Genomic DNA, 18,397 nt, shown 5'->3' with positions numbered 1-18,397 from the left:
ATTGAGCCGCATGAGGAGATATTAGATTTGAAGGAGAATCTTAATGGAAGAAATTGAGTCAGAGAGTCGGAGAGTTTTAAGGAGGAAATTCCTGAAATTGAGACCTTGGCAACTCAGTAATGGTGGAGAGATTAAAATGAGGAATTCTCAAGTGGCTGGAATTAAATGAGTGCAGCGATCTCAAAGGGGTGTGTGTGGAGGAGATTACAGTGATCAGGATGATCATTATCATGGAGGACAAGAATGAAAAATTTAAACTTTTTGTGCCTTTTAAAAGGAAGCATTTGCAGATCAGTGGGCACAGGGGCTGGTGTGAGTAAGCACTTGGGTAGCAGAGTTTGGGATGGGATGGAGGGGGTTGTTTAATGTTGCAGTCCGGCTGTGAGTGCGTTGGAATAATTTGGTTGAGAGGTAACAGAAGAATGGATGATGGTTTCTGCAGCAGATGAACAGAGACAAAGGTGGAGTCGAGCTGTGTTCCTGAGGTGGAAATCGGCAATCTTGGTGACAGTGTGGATCTGTGGTCAAGAGCTCATCTAGGGGTGAAATATTTCACCATGGTTGTGAACAGTCCGCTTCAGCCTCAGACATTGGACAGGGATGGAATTGGTGGCAAGGGACTGGAGTTTGTAGCGGGGTTGAAAGGGAATGGGTTCAGTCTTGTCAATATTTAAATGGAGGAAAGTTCTGCTCATCCGGCACTGGATGTCAGACAAGTTCAACAGTGTGTGTCTTGGAAAGGAACTTGCAGGTGGTGATGTTAACATACATCTGGTGTCCTGGTCCATCCAGGTGGTGGAGGTTAAGGGTTCAGGAGATTCTGTCAAATTGTGATTCAGTTGTTGGTCCATTGCTTGCTGTTACCCTCACTCCTTTCTCACTCTCTCCCTTTCCATCAATCTTTTTGATTTTCTCTCTCCCCCACTACTCGCTCTCTTTCTCTCACTCTGTTTCTCATATTAAATTCTCTAGCCCAGAGGGTTGTGGATGTTAATAATAATCATTATTGTCACAAGTAAGCTTACATTAACATTGCAATGAAGTTACTGTGACCATCAGTGAATATATATAAGGCTGAGATGGTGAGTTTTTGGTCTCTCAGGAAGTCAAAGGACATAGAGAGCTAACGGGAAAGTGGAATTGAAGACTGAGATCAGCCACAAATGTGTTCAATGGCAGAGCAGGTTTGAAGGGCCGAATGGTCTACTTCTGCTCCTATTTCTTGTGTTCTTGCAGAGGCCCAAATCTTGTGTGGGCTCAGACCGGGTGGCAGGTTCCCTTCCCTGAAGGACATTAACAAACTAGTTCACTTTTCACAAAAGGTTCAACAGTTTTCGTGGTCACTTTTTCCCAGTGCCAGCCCCACAAGTTACCAGATTGATTCAGCACAATTTCACAACCTGCCTTTGTGTTTTTGTGGGATCTCTCTCTCCCTTTTGTTTGTTTTAACTCAATTTCACAGGGTATCAGCAGGGAAGGATGTGCAATTGGGAAACTCCAACCAAGCACCACATCAAAATCTGACAGTCGTGTAACTGATCGTAACCTAAATATCATCAGATTTTGAACATGGAAGGAAAAAGCACAGTTCACAGTCGGGAGAAACCATGGAAATGTGGGGACTGTGGCAAAGCGTTCAATTACCCATCTGACCTGGCACCCCATCGACACATTCACACTGGGGAGAAGCCTTTCACCTGCCCCGAGTGTGGGCGTGGATTCACTCAGTCATACAGCCTGTTGATGCACCAGTGAGTTCAAACTGGGGAAAGGCCTTTCACTTGTCCAGAGTGTGGGCATGGATTCACTCAGTCATCCCAACTGCTGACACACCAGCCGATTCACAATGATGAGAGACCTTTTAAATGCAGAAAATGCGGGAAGCGCTTTAATAGTTCTCGGGAACTGGTGTCACACCAGCATGTTCACACTGACGAGAAACTATTCAGGTGCTCTGACTGGGACTGGGTTCAGACGATTATCTCAACTCACTCTACACCAGCGGATTCACACTGGGGAGAGGCCATTCACCTGCTCCCAGTGTGGAAAGGGATTCATTCACTCAGGCAACCTGCTGAGACACCAGTGGGTTCACAAGTAACTGATGTGATTGGATTTTGCTGTTAATCACATCCAGGACTGAAGCATGTTCATTGGACTCGGGTTGGACTCATATTTATAAACGCTAATCCAGTTATAAGGGATAATATTCTGGATAAAAGTCAATTATTTAACACAAGTGTGTCGAATCTTTTAACATCCCATCACAAGTTAGTTCTGTTTGAAGGTCTCCCTCGCCCCTGTCTCCTCCATCCTCACCTCAAGTGTGTGGAGTTCATGAAGCTTCTTTCTCACTGAGATTGAGACAATTTGATGAGCTGCCTCTGCTGCTTTCCTCTCTACCAATGGGCCAAATTGTCTCGAAAATTCCACCTGGTCTGAGCTCTGAACTCCTCTTTCTCCAGTTTCTCTCCTACCTCCTATCTTCATCAGAGCTCATCTTCTCCATTAGACCTGCCTCCTGCGCCAGGGTCCTGGGTTCGATTCCCGGCTTGGGTCATTGTCGGTGCGGAGTCTGCACGTTCTCCCCGTGTCTGCTCCCAGGGTGTTCCTGTTTCTTCCCACAAGTCCCGAAAGACGTGTTTGTTAGGTGAATTGGACATTCTGAATTCTCCCTCTGTGTACCCGAACAGGCACTGGAGTGTGGTGACTCGGGGCTTTTCACAGTAACTTCATTGCAGTGTTAATGTGAGCCTACTTGTGACACAAATAAAGGTGTTTGATTATTACTATTTCACCACATTCTCACAAAACTGCTGACCATTCACCTTCTCCATGTTGTGTGATATTGTTCATAGTTCTCTCTCTTCGTCCTGTCGCTCATCTTTAAATGCACCATCATCACCCATCCTAAAACAATATTTAACCCCACCATCATTGCAACTACCACATCAAAACCTCCCTTTCCTCTCCAACTCCTTGTACTCGGTGTCCCCCAAGGATCTGTCCTCGGCCCCTCCATTTTCTCATCAACACGCTTCCAGTAGGTGACATCATCCAAAAGCACCGTGTTAGTTTTCACATGTACACTGACGAGACCCAGCTCTCCCTCACCCCCATCCCTCTCCATTCCTCCACTGTTACTCAATTATCAAACTACTTATCCCATATCCGGTACTGAATGAGCAGAAATTTCCTCCAATTAAAAATTGGGAAGATCAAAGCCATTGTCTTCAGTCACCATTACAAATTCCGTTTCCTAACTCCCGAGTCCATCCCTCTCCCTGGGAACTGTCTGAGGCTGAACCACACTCTGCACAATCTCCGTGTCAGATCTGACCCCAAGTTGAGATTCTGACCCCATATCCACACCATCACTAATACCAGATATTTCAATCTCCATAATGTCACCTGTGTCCATCCCCACCCCAACTGCTGCTGAAACCTCATCCACGCCCCTGTTACCTTTTGACTTGATAACAGACAAACTCTGTCCTCTCCCCGATCCGATTAGTTTCCAATGAGTCGATTCTGTGGAATGGAATGTCTCATCAGCGTTTCCACGGTGACCTTTCTGCAGTGAAGCGCCTGCTTGAGTTTATAATTCAGACTAAACTTCTCTCTCCTAGAACACACATTATATCAGACATTGGATGTCAATGTATTTCAGCCATGTTATGTTAATATCTCCCAATATCGTGGGACCTGTACAAGCAGGACGGGTTGCATCTGAACCAGAGGGGCACCAATATCCTGGGAGAGAGGTTTTCTAGTACTCTTCGGGAGGGTTTAAACTAATTTGGCTGGGGAATGGGAACCGGATTTGTAGTCCAGCAACTAAGGTAGCCGATATTCAGGACGCCAAAGCATGTAGTGAGGCAGTGGGGAAGGGAACACTGACAAAGGAGAGTACTTGCAGGCACGGAGATGGGTTGAAGTGTGTATACTTCAACGCAAGAAACATCAGGAATAAGGTGGGTGAACCTAAGGCATGGATCGGTACTTGGGACTACGATGTGGTGGCCATCACGGAAACTTGGATAGAAGAGGGGCAGAAATGGTTGTTGGAGATCCCTGGTTATAGATGTTTCAATAAGATTAGGGAGGGTGGTAAAAGAGGTGGGGGGTGGCATTATTAATTAGAGATAGTATAACAGCTGCAGAAAGGCAGTTCGAGGAGTATCACCCTATTGAGGTAGTATGGGTTGAAGTCAGAAATAGGAAAGGAGCAGTCACCTTGTTAGGAGTTTTCTATAGGCCCCCCAATAGTAGCAGAGATGTGGAGGAACAGATTGGGAAACAGATTTTGGAAAGGTGCAGAAGTCATAGGGTAGTAGTCATGGGCGACTTTAACTTCCCAAATATTGAGTGGAAACTCTTTAGATCAAATAGTTTGGATGGGGTGGTGTTTGTGCAGTGTGTCCAGGAAGCTTTTCTAACACAGTATGTAGATTGTCCGACCAGAGGAGGGGCAATATTGGATTTAGTACTGGGTAATGAACCAGGGCAAGTGATAGATTTGTTAGTGGGGGAGCATTTTGGAGATAGTGACCACAATTCTGTGACTTTCACTTTAGTAATGGAGAGGGATAGGTACGTGCAACAGGGCAAGGTTTACAATTGGGGGAAGGGTAAATACGATGTTGTCAGACAGAAATTGAAGTGCATAAGTTGGGAACATAGGCTGTCAGGGAAGGACACAAGTGAAATGTGGAACTTGTTCAAGGAACAGGTGCTACGTGTCCTTGATATGTATGTCCCTGTCAGGCAGGGAAGAGATGGTCGAGTGAGGGAACCATGGTTGACAAGAGAGGTTGAATGTCTTGTTAAGAGGAAAAAGGAGACTTATGTAAGGCTGAGGAAACAAGGTTCAGTCAGGGCATTGGAGGGATACAAGATAGCCAGGAGGGAACTGAAGAAAGGGATTAGGAGAGCTAAGAGATGGCATGAACAATCTTTGGCGGTTAGGATCAAGTAAAACCCCAAGGCCTTTTACACATATGTGAGAAATATGAGAATGATTAGAGCGAGGGTAGGTCCGATCAAGGACAGTAGCGGGAGATTGTGTATTGAGATGAAGAGATAGGAGAGGTCTTGAACGAGTACTTTTCTTCTGTATTTACAAATGAGAGGGGCGATATTGTTAGAGAGGACAGTGTGAAACAGATTGGTAAGCTCGAGGAAATACTTGTTCGGAAGGAAGATGTGTTGGGCATTTTGAAAAACCTGAGGATAGACAAGTCCCCCGGGCCTGACAGGATATATCCAAGGATTCTATGGGAAGCAAGAGATGAAATTGCAGAGCCGTTGGCAATGATCTTTTCGTCCTCACTGTCAACAGGGGTGGTACCAGGGGATTGGAGAGTGGCGAATGTCGTGCCCCTGTTCAAAAAAGGGACTCGGGATAACCCTGGGAATTACAGGCCAGTTAGTCTTACTTCGGTGGTAGGCAAAGTAATGGAAAGGGTACTGAAGGATAGGATTTCTGAGCATCTGGAAAGACACTGCTTGATTAGGGATAGTCAGCACGGATTTGTGAGGGGTAGGTCTTGCCTTACAAGTCTTATTGAATTCTTTGAGGAGGTGACCAAGCATGTGGATGAAGGTAAAGCAGGGATGTAGTGTACATGGATTTTAGTAAGGCATTTGATAAGGTTCCCCATGGTAGGCTTATGCAGAAAGTAAGGAGGCATGGGATAGTGGGAAGTTTGGCCAGTTGGATAACGAACTGGCTAACCGATAGAAGTCAGAGAGTGGTGGTGGATGGTAAATATTCAGCCTGGATCCCAGTTACCAGTGGCGTACCGCAGGGATCAGTTCTGGGTCCTCTGCTGTTTGTGATTTTCATTAATGACTTGGATGAGGGAGTTGAAGGGTGGGTCAGTAAATTTGCAGACGATACGAAGATTGGTGGAGTTGTGGATGGTGAGGAGGGCTGTTGTCGGCTGCAAAGAGACATAGATAGGATGCAGAGCTGGGCTGAGAAGTGGCAGATGGAGTTTAACCCTGAAAAGTGTGAGGTTGTCCATTTTGGAAGGACAAATATGAATGCGGAATACAGGGTTAACGGTAGAGTTCTTGGCAATGTGGAGGAGCAGAGAAATCTTGGGGTCTATGTTCATACATCTTTGAAAGTTGCCACTCAAGTGGATAGAGCTGTGAAGAAGGCCTATGGTGTGCTCGCGTTCATTAACAGAGGGATTGAATTTAAGAGCCGTGAGGTGATGATGCAGCTGTACAAAACTTTGGTAAGGCCACATTTGGAGTACTGTGTACAGTTCTGGTCGCCTCATTTTAGGAAGGATGTGGAAGCTTTGGAAAAGGTGCAAAGAAGATTTACCAGGATGTTGCCTGGAATGGAGAGTAGGTCTTACGAGGAAAGGTTGAGGGTGCTAGGCCTTTTCTCATTAGAACGGAGAAGGATGAGGGGCGACTTGATAGAGGTTTATAAGATGATCAGGGGAACAGATAGACAGTCAGAGACTTTTTCCCCAGGTGGAACAAACCATTACAAGGGGACATAAATTTAAGGTGAAAGGTGGAAGATATAGGAGGGATATCAGAGCTAGGTTCTTTACCCAGAGAGTAGTGGGGGCATGGAATGCACTGCCTGTGGAAGTAGTTGAGTCAGAAACATTAGGGACCTTCAAGCAGCTATTGGATAGGTACATGGATTACAGTAAAATGATATAGTTTAGATTTATTTGTTCTCAAGGGCAGCACGGTAGCATTGTGGATAGCACAATGCTTCACAGCTCCAGGGTCCCAGGTTCGATTCCGGCTTGGGTCACTGTCTGTGCGGAGTCTGCACGTCCTCCCCGTGTCTGCGTGGGTTTCCTCCGGGTGCTCCGGTTTCCTTCCACAGTCCGAAGATGTGCAGGTTAGGTGAATTGGCCAATGATAAATTGCCCTTAATGTCCAAAATTGCCCTTGGTGTTGGGTGGAGGTGTTGAGTTTGGGTAGGGTGCTCTTTCCAGGAGCCGGTGCAGACTCAAAGGGCCGAATGGCCTCCTCCTGCACTGTAAATGCAATGATAATCTATGATTAATCTAGGACAAAGGTTCGGCACAACATCGTGGGCCGAAGGGCCTGTTCTGTGCTGTATTTTCTAAGACTCTAAGATCCCAGGGAAGAGAGGCTTTAGTTACCAGGAGAGATTAGAGAAACTGGGGCTCTTTTCATTCGAACAAAGGCTGACTGTAGATCAGAGGGTGGGGGGTTCGATTCCAGCCTTGGGTGACTGTGTAAAGTTTACACTTCCTCCCTTGTCTGCGTGGGTTCCTTCCAGGTGCTCCGGTTTCCTCCCACAGTCCAACGATGCACAGGTTAGGTGGATTGGCCATTCTAAAGGATTTCCCCTGAGTGGCCAAAGGTTAGGTGAGGTTCTGGGAATAGGGTGGAGGAGTGGTCCCGAGTGGGGTGCCGCATTGAAGGGTTGGTGCAGACTTGATAGGCCAAATGGCCTCCTTCTGCACCATAGTGATTCTATGGAACTGAAAAAGTCTCATATGAAATATCAATCAGACTGTACAACAATGTTCAAGACCCTCACTGTCCCTCTGGGCCTGCGGGGTGTGTGTTTGTGGGAAGGGGGGACGGGGGACGGGACGGACGGACGGACGGGGGGGGGGGGGGGGGGACGGACAGTGGACGCACCGGTGATGGTTTCTCTTAGCTCTGAATGAAATGTTATTTTTAAAGTGAAGGGTGTCTGTACTGGAAAAGCTGAGTACCAAGTGCCAGCTTGAACCATTCTCCAATCAGTTACAGCACAGCTCCCTCTACATTGCCCCATGAAACACTCCCAAGGCAGACACAAAATGGTGTTAGATACAGAGTAAATCTCCCTCGATGCTGTCCCCATCAAACACTCCCACAATAGGTATAACACAAGGTTAGATACAATGTATATCCTCCTCTGCACTGTCCCCACCAAACACTCCCAGGACAGGTACAACACAGAGTTTGATACAGAGTCAAGCTCCAGTTACACTCTATCATCAAACACTCCCAGGCCAGGTGCAGCACGAGGTTAGATTCAGAAAAAATCTCCTTATAGACTGACCCCATCAAACACTCCCAGCATAGGTACAACACAAGAGTTAGATACAGAGTAAAGCTGCCTCTCCACTGACCCCCATCAACCACTCCCAGGACAGGTACAACACGGGGTTAGATACGGAGTGAAGCTCCAGTTCCCCTCTATCCTCAAACACTGGCAGGTGCAGATACACAGGCAGGTTAGCAAAACCAAGGGGCTGGTTTAGCACGCTGGGCTAAATCGCTGGCTTTTAAAGCAGACCAAGGCGGGCCAGCAGCAAGGCTCAATTACCGTACCAGCCTCCCCGAACAGGCGCCGGAATGTGGCGACTAGGGGCTTTTCACAGTAACTTCATTGAAGCCTACTCGTGACAATAAGCGATTTTCATTTTCATTTCATTTTCAAAACCATTCCTGGATGCCAAGTATAGGAGAGACAGTATGGAAGGTATGGCGAGCTGGGACTGTTAAAATTTGGTTTTGGGATCACAGATTACCCACAAAGTGGAGTGGGGGAATGGGGTTAGATCAAGCTTAAAGCACATCCAGGTAGGTAAATCCCTGGAAACTGATGAAATGTATCCCAGGACGTTGTGGAAGGCTAGGGGGGGGGGGGGGGGAATTGCGGGTCGCCGAGCAGAGATATATGAATCGTCGACAGCCACAGGTGAGGTGCCTGAAGATTGGAGGGTAGCAAATGTTGTGCCTTTGTTTAAGAAAGGCCAGAGGGAAAAGCCTGGGAACTACAGACTGGTGAGCCTCACGTCTGTGGTGGGTAAGTTGTTGGAAGGTATTCTGAGAGACAGGATCTACCGGCATTTAGAGAGGCAAGGACTGATTAGGGACAGCCAGCATGGCTTTGTGAGTGGAAAATCATGCCTCACAAATTTGGTTGAGTTTTTTAAAGGGGTATCCAACAAGGTAGATGAGAGCAGTGCAGTTGACCTTGTCTACATGGACCTGAGCAAGGCCTTTGACAAGGTACTGCATGGTAGGTTGTTGCACAAGGTTAAATCTCACGGGATCCAGGATGAGGTAGTCAATTGGATACAAAATTGGCTTGGCGACAGAAGCCAAAGGGTAGTTGTAGAAGGTTGTTTTTCCAACTGGAGGCCTGTGACCAGCGATGTGCCTCAGGGATCAGTGCTGGGTCCAATGTTATTTGTTATTGAAATTAATGATTTGGAGGAGAATGTAGGAGGCATGGTTAGTAAGTTTGCAAATGACACCAAGATTCAGTGAAGAATGTTATTTAGGATTGCATCAGAACTTGATCAATTGGACCAGTGGGCCGATCAATGGCAGATGGGAATTAAATTTAGATAAATGTGAGGTGATACATTTTGGTTGATCGAATCGGGGCAGGACCTACTCAGTTAATGGGAGGGAGTTGGGGAGAGTGAAAGAACAAAGAGATCTAGGAGTACAGGTTCATAGCTCCTTGAAAGTGGAGTCAGACGTGGACAGGGTGATGAAGAAGGCATTCGGCATACTTGGTTTCATTGGTGAGAACATTGAATACAGGAGTTGGGACGTCTGGCTGAACTTGTACAAGACATTGGTATGGCCACACTTAGAGCACTGTGCACATTTCTGGTCCTATTATAGAAAGGATATTATTAAACTAGAAAGAGCGCGGAAAAGATTTACTCGGATGCGACCAGGACTTGATGGTTTGAGTTAGGAGAGGCTGGATAGACTAGGAATTTTTTCCCTGGAGAATAGAAGGCTTAAGGGTGATCTTACAGAGGTCTGCAAAATAATGAGGGGCATAGATAAGGTAGATAGTCAACATCTTTTCCCAAAGGTAGAGGCGTCTAGAACTAGAGGGCATAGGTTTAAGATGAGAGGGGAGAGATATAAAAGAGTACAGAGGGGAATTTTTTTCACACAGAGGCTTGCGAGTATCAGACAGTTCTATGGGAAAGCTGGGTATAGAGGGTTATGGGCCAAATGCGGGCAATTTGGACGAGCTCAGTGGTAAAAACTGGGCGGCATGGACAAGTTGGGCCGAAGGGCCAGTTTTCATGCTGTAAACCTCTCTGACTCTATACAACTGCAGCAAAACATCCCTACATTTATATTAGATTTTCTTTGCAATAAACAATATTCCACTGACCTTCCTAATCACTTGCTGTACCTGCAGACTAACTTGGGATCGGGCACCGGGATCCCTCTGTACCTCAGAGTTCTGCAATCTCCCTCCATTTAAATAATAGTTTTATTTAACACTTCCTGACAAGGTGGACAATTCACATTTTCCAAAGTTATGCTCCATTTGTCATTTGCCCACTCACTTAACCTATTTGTAGTCCTTTGCAGACTCCTTAAATCCACTTCACAAATTACTTTCCTACCCGTCTTTAAGCATCAGAAAATTTAGCCGCCATTCAATCCCGTCATCCAACACATTCATACAGATTGTAAATGGTTGGGAGCCCAGCACTGATCCTGGTGACATTCCGCTTGTCACATCTTACCCACCCAGAAATGACCCATTTATACCTACTGGCTGCTTCCTGTTCGCTAACCAATCCTCTATCCATGCTGATATGTTGCCCCCACACCATGAGCTCATATTTTGTGTAATAATCTTTGATGTGGCTCCTTGGGAAATACCTTCTGCAAATCCAGACAAAGCACATCTACAGGTTCTCCTTTATTGACATCCCTTGTTACTTCCTCAGAGAACCTTGATAAATTAGTCAGTCACGATTGATTCCCTGAACCCATTTTCAAACAGTGTCAAAAGAAAATTCAAATCCCCTCTACCCCTCCGGCTCCTTTGCCAATTACCTTAGAGGGACTCATTTTCTGTTAACCTCTCACCCACTTTCCTGAAAGTGAGCAGATTTAATCAGGAAATGTCCAACAAATTCAAATATTTTCCTGTTAAAAGATTATTGACGAAACAGAACATGGTTAAAAAAAACTAACAGAAAATTACTTGAGGATCAAAGATAACCAGAGTAACAGAATGTTCACAATGTTCTGGTCCCAAATGGTTTCCCTTTGGCTCCTCTGTACCCTGTTCCCATGACTCCCCGCTTTGGACAAGGGGGCACTGAACCCTGGGGGTAACATCACCATCAGCACCGGTCACCCTCGCCCCTGAACCCCGATTGGTTGGTGGTGCAGTTCCCACCCGGTCCTCCAGCACCTTCCTGTCTCTATTAGCGACACCCATGGCAGTTTCCCAATGTGGCACAGGTCCCATTATTCTCAGCTAAATTCAGCCCTCAGCTCCATCAACTGGCTGTCAGTGACATGAGCAATAGAGACAGAAAGGTGCCAGAGGGTCAAATAGGAAGACAAAACTTGTGGATCTGGACCCCCATAAAGTTCAGCAACTTCTTATAAAAAATTCAAATCCCCAGTCAACAAATTAAAGGATCACACGACGGGACTTCAAGTTTTATGAGTTTTAATACAACAAACAAACAAACTAGAAGCTACTTTAACTTGGAAACCTACACATAAACTATAAAATAGAACTTTCCCCTTTTACATAACCGACAATCACACTCCACGATTATAGTTACTCTGTCCTGGAAGTCAAAATTTAATTGTCTCACAACCTGTCCAAAGTGATAATTCATTCCCGAGGATTTACTTCGGTTCTTCAACCAAGACACTGAGAAACAAAGGGAGAATAGAATAGAATGTGAATTGGCAAAATACATAAAGACTGACTGTTAAAGCTTCTGTGGCTACGTAAAAAGGAAACGTTTGGCTCAAACAAAGGTTTGTCTGTTCCAGATAGAGTCAGGAGAATTTAGAATGAGGAATAGAGATCTCTACAGCCACCTCGTTCAACACTCTGGGGTGTGGATCATCAGCTTTTGGAGTTTTATTCACTTTCAACCCCATTCATTTCTCCAGTACGACTTCTTTACCAATACTAATCTCCACCAGTCCCTTGGTTCTCTGGTGTTTTGGGGACAATTTCTGTATCTTCCTCTGTGAAGACAGACACACATTGTTTAGTTTCTCTGCATTTCCTCATTCCCCATTCTAAACTCTCCTGTCTCTGCCTGGAATGGACCCATATTGGTCTTTGCTAATCTTTTCCTTTTCACATTCCTGCAGAAGCTTTTCCAGTTGTTTTTTATGTTTCTCGCCAGTTTGCTCTCATCAGTTTCTTGGTCCTCCTTTGCTGAATTCTAATGGATCTCATGGAATCTTTAACTTTTCTTGTTAGTCACGGTTGCATCACTTTTCCTGTTGGATTTTTGTTTCTGAAAGGAATCTATATTTGTTGTGTATATGTGAAATAAAAGTCACAAAATCCCAGAGGACCATAGGCTGCTCTCACCATTGACCGAGAGAGCTGACTGGAGGTGATTTAACCCGAGGGTCAGCACACCTCAGGTGAGGGGCCTGGTTGAGAAGGCGGGGCCTTCATGAATAAACTCAGCCAGTACGGGAGTTGAATCCTCACTGTTGGCCTTGCTCTGCGTCACGAACCAGCCGTCCAGCCAACTGAGCTAACCGACCCCTGATAAATACGTAATAATTCCTTAAATATTAGGTATTCCCTGTACCAATCAGTTTCCTCATCCACCTCAGGCAACTTGACGCTGATAACCTGATAGTTTCCTTCTGTCAGGGACACCCAGATAACTTAAACAAAGTAACCATGTAACCACCAGGGCCCATCTCCATGGCAACGTGGCATGCTTTGGGGGGTTTGAAACAGAAATGGAAACTAAATATCTTCAAACTTCCAAACATCCTTTTACTCTGTGATCCTTGTGCAATTTTGAAGCCAGGTTTTAGCAACCAGGCTCAAAGAGAATCAGCCCACTGGAGGCAAGGTGGTGAGACCGGCCAGTCCAGCATAAAAAGAAACCCTCCGACCATCCCACTGACCACCTGTCAGAATTAACAAAATGCAGTCCTGGGCGTAGAGCAGAAACAATAACAGCAGAATCCAAGCCCTGTAATCGATTATGAAATTGTTGGTGTCACAGCAAGTCCAATGAAACATGCAATCACGTCTCACATTGAGAAGTGGATGGCCTCTCCCCAGTGTGAACTCGCTGGTGTCTCCGCAGGTTGGATAATAGAGTAAATCCTTTCCCACACTGAGAGCAGGTGAATGGCCTCTCCCCAGTGTGAACTCGCTGGTGTGTCTGCAGGTGAGATAACTGAGTGAATCCCTTCCCACACTGAGAGCAGGTGAATGGCCTCTCCCCAGTGTGAACTCGCTGGTGTGTCTGCAGGTGAGATAACCGAGTGAATCCCTTCCCACACTGAGAGCAGGTGAATGGCTTCTCCCTAGTGTGAACTCGCTGGTGTGTCTGCAGGGTGGATAAATGTGCAAATCCTTTCCCACACTGAGAGCAGGTGAATGGCCTCTCCCCAGTGTGAACTCGCTGGTGTGTCTGCAGGTGAGATAACTGAGTGAATCCCTTCCTACACTGAGAGCAGGTGAATGGCCTCTCCCCAGTGTGAACTCGCTGGTGTGTCTGCAGGTGAGATAACTGAGTGAATCCCTTCCCACACTGAGAGCAGGTGAATGGCCTCTCCCCAGTGTGAATTTGCTGATGTCTCTGCAGGGTGGATGAATCATTGAATCCCTTCCCACACTGAGAGCAGGTGAATGGCCTCTCCCCAGTGTGACGTTGCTGGTGTGTCTGCAGGGTGGATAATTGAATGAATCCCTTCCCACACTTGGAGCAGGTGAATGGCCTCTCCCCAGTGTGACTGCGCCGATGAAGCTCCAGCAGAGATGGGGCTCTGAATCCCTTCCCACAGTCCCCACATTTCCACGGTTTCTCCATGTTTTGGGTCTCCTGCCGTCTCTCCAGGCAGGACAATCAGTTGAAGCCTCGTCCACAACACGAGTACGGTCCCTCCCCGCTCTGAATATTGTGATGTTTTTCAGATTGTGTCACTGGTTAAAGCTCTTTCCACAGTCAGTTCACTGGAACACTCTCACTCGGGTGTGTTGTGTGGGTCTCGGTGCTTTTCCAGTCACACTGATGGTTGAAATATTTAGCTGACTGTTCGGGGAAACATTTCTCCTTCTAGATTCAAAGCCCGATGATATCCAGGTTCTAAGGAAAGAAGTGACTGTCAGATCAAGACGTAACGTTTGAGATTTCTGTCTGTAATTCCTCCTCGTCTAATATCCTGTAAAAACAATTTACAAAATTCATCACTGTCAGTACAGGATAGAAACTCAGAACAGACAATTCTAGTTTCTATGTCACTTTTTTTCCTCTCTCTTATTCCCCGAAAGCTGTAAATGTCCATCCCACACATTCCCTCCATTCTCACTCTGCTGTATCTCATATTGACCCTCCTAATTCTCCTGAAGGTGCTGATTCAGGTTGATTGACAAATCCAAGCGCACAGCTTCCTGTCCAGGAGATCATAACAAATATGAGCTGCAGTCGGCCATTCGGCCCATCGAGCCTGATCCATGCAATGGGACCATTGGCTAATCTACCTCAGCACCGTTTTCCCACACTATCCCTCATATCCCTCGACATCTTCAATATCTAGAAACCGATCAGTCTGTGTCTTGAAAATATTTGATGACTGAAGCTCCAGAATCCTCGGGGATAGAGAATACCAAATCTTCACCACATCGTCGAGTAAAGAAATCCCTTCTCATCTCAGCTTTCTCTCCATTTACCTGCAAGTTCTGCATAACACTCAACATCCTCATCAGTCAGATTTCAGACTGGGAGTGGGGTGGTGTCAGGCATGCGATACAGGTGCAGGAGTAGCTGCTTTTCCACAGGTTCTGGTGCCATTAACCTACAATCTGACACTTATCCTGATTGCCTGGCACTCATCTACCTAATCCTTGAATTCATATTTGTTATCGTGTCCCTGGAAGATTTCAGGGTTCGGATTGGTAGGATTATGCTGGAAAAAGTGAAGAAATGCCTTGATAAAACAGCACAGGTGGATTCAGTGGGAATGGAGCCGCCTTTTCAACATGGCGGCCTGACCCTCAGGAGGTCTCTCGACCGCTAGGAGGTCTCTCGACCCCACGCTCTCTGGGGCTCTCTGGGAGGCAGCAAAAATGATGACTGTCAACATTATCCGTGTTACTGACCAGAGGCGGAGTGTGCTGACTCAATATCTGTGAGCTCATGAGGCCCAGCCATGAAGAGGCTCGATGGTCCGGAGGAGAGAATCCTGAACATTCAGCAAGATGCTTCCGTCGAATTCAATCCTTTGAAAACCAGTCAAGTGGCTGGCGGAGGTCCTGGAGAACTGAGGTTCGGAGAAAGAACATCTGAGTCATTGCCCTGTCAGATGGTCATCATAGAATTTACAGTGCAGGAGGCCACTCGGCCCATCGAGTCTGCGCCTTGGAAACAGCACCCCACCCAAGCCCATACCTCCACCCCATCCCCGTAACCCCACCTAACCTTTTATTTGGGCACGAAGGGCAATTTATCGTGGCCAATCCACCGAACCTGCACATCTTTGGACTGTGCGAGGAAACTTGAGCACCCGGCGGAAACCCATGCAGACACGGGGAGAATGTGCAGACTCCGCACAGATAGTGACCCAAGCTGGGAATCGAACATGGGACCCTGGATCTACCACTGTGCTACTGTGCTGCCCATAAATTATGATATTTTCTGTCCATTTAGTGTGGAGAGTAAGACTCCCGTTAGGTTGTTCGAGGATCGACTGCCACGTTTTCTCGAGCTGGATGTGAAGCCTGGGCGTTCCAAATTAGAAAGGGAGCATCGGTTTTTGAGGCAGAGGGATAGTTTTCATCCCAGGCCTGTAATCATTCGCTTCCACAACTTGAGAGAATGTCCTGGAGAGGGAACGATGAGGTGGAACCTGGCTGCAGGAAGGAGTGAGGATTTACTTCTTCCAGGAATTTCGGCAGCAACACAAACGAAGCGTCGAGGCCTCGATGAGGTTCAAAGGCAACGCAAGGCTGTGCGGCGTGAATTACGTTGTGCGTTATCCTGAGACCCGAAAAATGGTATCCAACAACTCCGTCAAGTCTTTCAATAATCCAACTATTACCTTGGCCTTCATGAAATCCATGAAGGGCAAGGATCTGAAGGGATGGTTTGCAGCTCGAACTAACTCAGGTGCTAATCAGGACTCTTCGCCCTATCATGGTATCGTTGTCTGAATTTCAGAATCACAGAAATACACACAGGGACAGGAGTAGGCCATTCATCCCCTCGCATCTGTCCTGCCATTTAGTGAGATCATGGCTGATCTGTGACCTAACTCCATATCCCTGAATATCTTTGCTTAACAAAACTCTACCTCCGATTTAAACTTAACAACTGATCCAGCTTCACCTGCTGTGTGTGGGAGAGAGTTCCAAACCTCTCCCACCCTGTGTGTGAAGATGTTCTTCCGAACATCTCTCCTGAACAGTCTAGCCCTAATTTTTAGACAATGATCCCTAATTTTAGAATCTCCAAACAGTGGAAATAGTTGATCTTTATCTACCCTGTCTTTCCCTGTTAATATCTTAAATACATCAATTAGATCACACCTTAAATGTGTAAATTCCAGCAAAAACAGGCCTAATTTGTGGTTAAAACTTTGGGTCCGAGTTTCTGCAATCTCTCACTCGCCTCCCACAGCATCCTGGGACACAATTCATCCAGAGCTAGTAATCTAATAAACTTACTGGGCGGCACGGTAGCATAGTGGTTAGCACTGCTGCTTCACAGCACCAGGGATCCAGGTTCGATTCCGAGCTTGGTTCTCTGTCTGTGTGGAGTCTGCACATTCTCCCCGTGTCTGCATGGGTTTCCTCCAGGTGCTCCGGTTTCCTCCCACAAGTCCCGAACGATGAGCTTAGTAGGTGAATTGGACATTCTGAATTCTCCCTCTGTGTGCCCGAACAGGCGCCGGAGTGTGGCGACTGGGGGATTTTCACAGTAACTTCATTGCAGTGTTAATGTAAGCCTACTTGTGACAATAATAAAGATTATTATGAATAGGCCAAAGGGCCTCTATCCGTGCTGTAAAGAGAGGGACTTTATAGAGAAACTGCCAAAGCCGCAACACTCACCAGCTCTGAGGACACACCTTAGCTCCCTTTCCAATCTGAAAGCAGCCTGAGCTGGATTTACATTCCCCTTAATTGATCATTGCTGGGTGATAATCCTGTACTTCCTCACCTCACACCACTGTGACAGCACCTTCACTACACAGACTGCAGCAACTGACCAAACATCACCGTCCCAGTTATTCCTGAAGGCACCGCCTTCCCAACCTGGCCCCTTGCCCGAGGTGCGGTGATCCTCAGGTCACATCACCGCCGGTCAGCTCTCTCCCGGGACCAGGCCCTGGTTCACAGCCGCCATCTTGGGGAAGCAGAGCGCATGCGCTAGCGTCTTGGTGATGCAACAGTTAGTAGGCGGGGCCTGAAGGTTTCTGTTCTCCAGCCGGGTCCTAGCGCCCGCAGAGTTCGTCTTTGGTAAACAGGTTCCAAAAAATTTCACCCACTCCCAAACTGAATTTGATGTTTGTGGCCTGGAGGTGTCTGTGGATCACGTAGACATTCAGTGTGAGAGGCTGCAGCCTCTGTATAGTTACCTGAAGGCGGTTATACAGCGTTTGATTACATTTCATGATCCTTTCCAGTTCATTATCGGGATGTTTGTGTGATATTTTCTTACCCTCAGAGTGATCTTTCTTTATTTAAAATACATTTCAGCAGCAGGCTGACTGGTGATTTTTAAACCGAAGATGGTTATTTATTGTCACACAATTTCCCTGGATGTTTGAACATCTCAGTCTGTCTTAGTCACACTCACTGACACATAAACAGAAATTAGATACAGATCAAGTTGAAGCTGGAATGATGAAAATGGAATGTAGACTGCAATCTTTATATCGCTGCAGGTCTGTTGTCTTCTTGTTGAGCTGATCCTTTAGTTGGAGTGAAGCGTTTTTAGAAACAAATAATTCTCATGAGTCTCTGAAGCTTCTTGTAGATGAATAGCCAGGAGGTTGGTTCTCAGGTGGACTTGGAAGCTGGAATAAGTACAGTACTGTGGCTGCACTGGAAAACATTCAGCTCTGCTGGTTCAGCTGGTTCCTGGTGCTTCAGGTGCTTCTCACACACACATTTTCTTTGTTCAGGGTTTATTATACTGCATCCCTGACAATTAACTGCAGGGTTAAAACTCAGACCCAGAACACCCGATACAATAGCAGTTTACGGTGCTCACTCACGCTTATCTCTGTCCAAATTCGAGCTCATTCTCCGGTGTTCAATATGGCTCTTGGAGACCGACAGTCCAGAGATTTCATGCTCCTCAAATGCTGGTTCATCCTGACACAACGAGACATTTAAACTTCGCAGGTGGCTGCAAAGTTTCCTTATTCGGGACCGTGT

General features: G+C 46.5%; 1 protein-coding gene and 1 long non-coding RNA gene across 4 annotated transcripts in view; one reads left to right on the top strand and one right to left on the bottom strand.

Moving 5' to 3' along the window:
- Positions 1–18,397, top strand: part of LOC140418722 (uncharacterized) — a 402,445-nt gene that overhangs the window by 363,480 nt on the left and 20,568 nt on the right. The window lies entirely within an intron of this gene.
- On the bottom strand, positions 11,448–17,371 carry LOC140418738 (uncharacterized). Of its 3 annotated transcripts, none has more exons than XR_011945310.1 (3): positions 17,066–17,371; positions 16,679–16,959; positions 11,448–14,178 (listed from the first exon to the last, which is right to left on the bottom strand). It is a non-coding gene; the product is annotated as an uncharacterized lncRNA (long non-coding RNA). The 3 variants fall into 3 exon arrangements; XR_011945311.1 differs by lacking the exon at positions 16,679–16,959 and adding an exon at positions 15,116–15,276 and having other exon boundaries at positions 17,175–17,371; XR_011945309.1 differs by lacking the exon at positions 17,066–17,371 and having other exon boundaries at positions 16,679–17,027.

This window comes from Scyliorhinus torazame, chromosome 5, assembly GCF_047496885.1.
Source record: "Scyliorhinus torazame isolate Kashiwa2021f chromosome 5, sScyTor2.1, whole genome shotgun sequence".
Taxonomy (NCBI): domain Eukaryota; kingdom Metazoa; phylum Chordata; class Chondrichthyes; order Carcharhiniformes; family Scyliorhinidae; genus Scyliorhinus; species Scyliorhinus torazame.
Note: the sequence above shows the minus strand (reverse complement) of the source record. Positions and strands in the feature narration are given on the sequence as shown.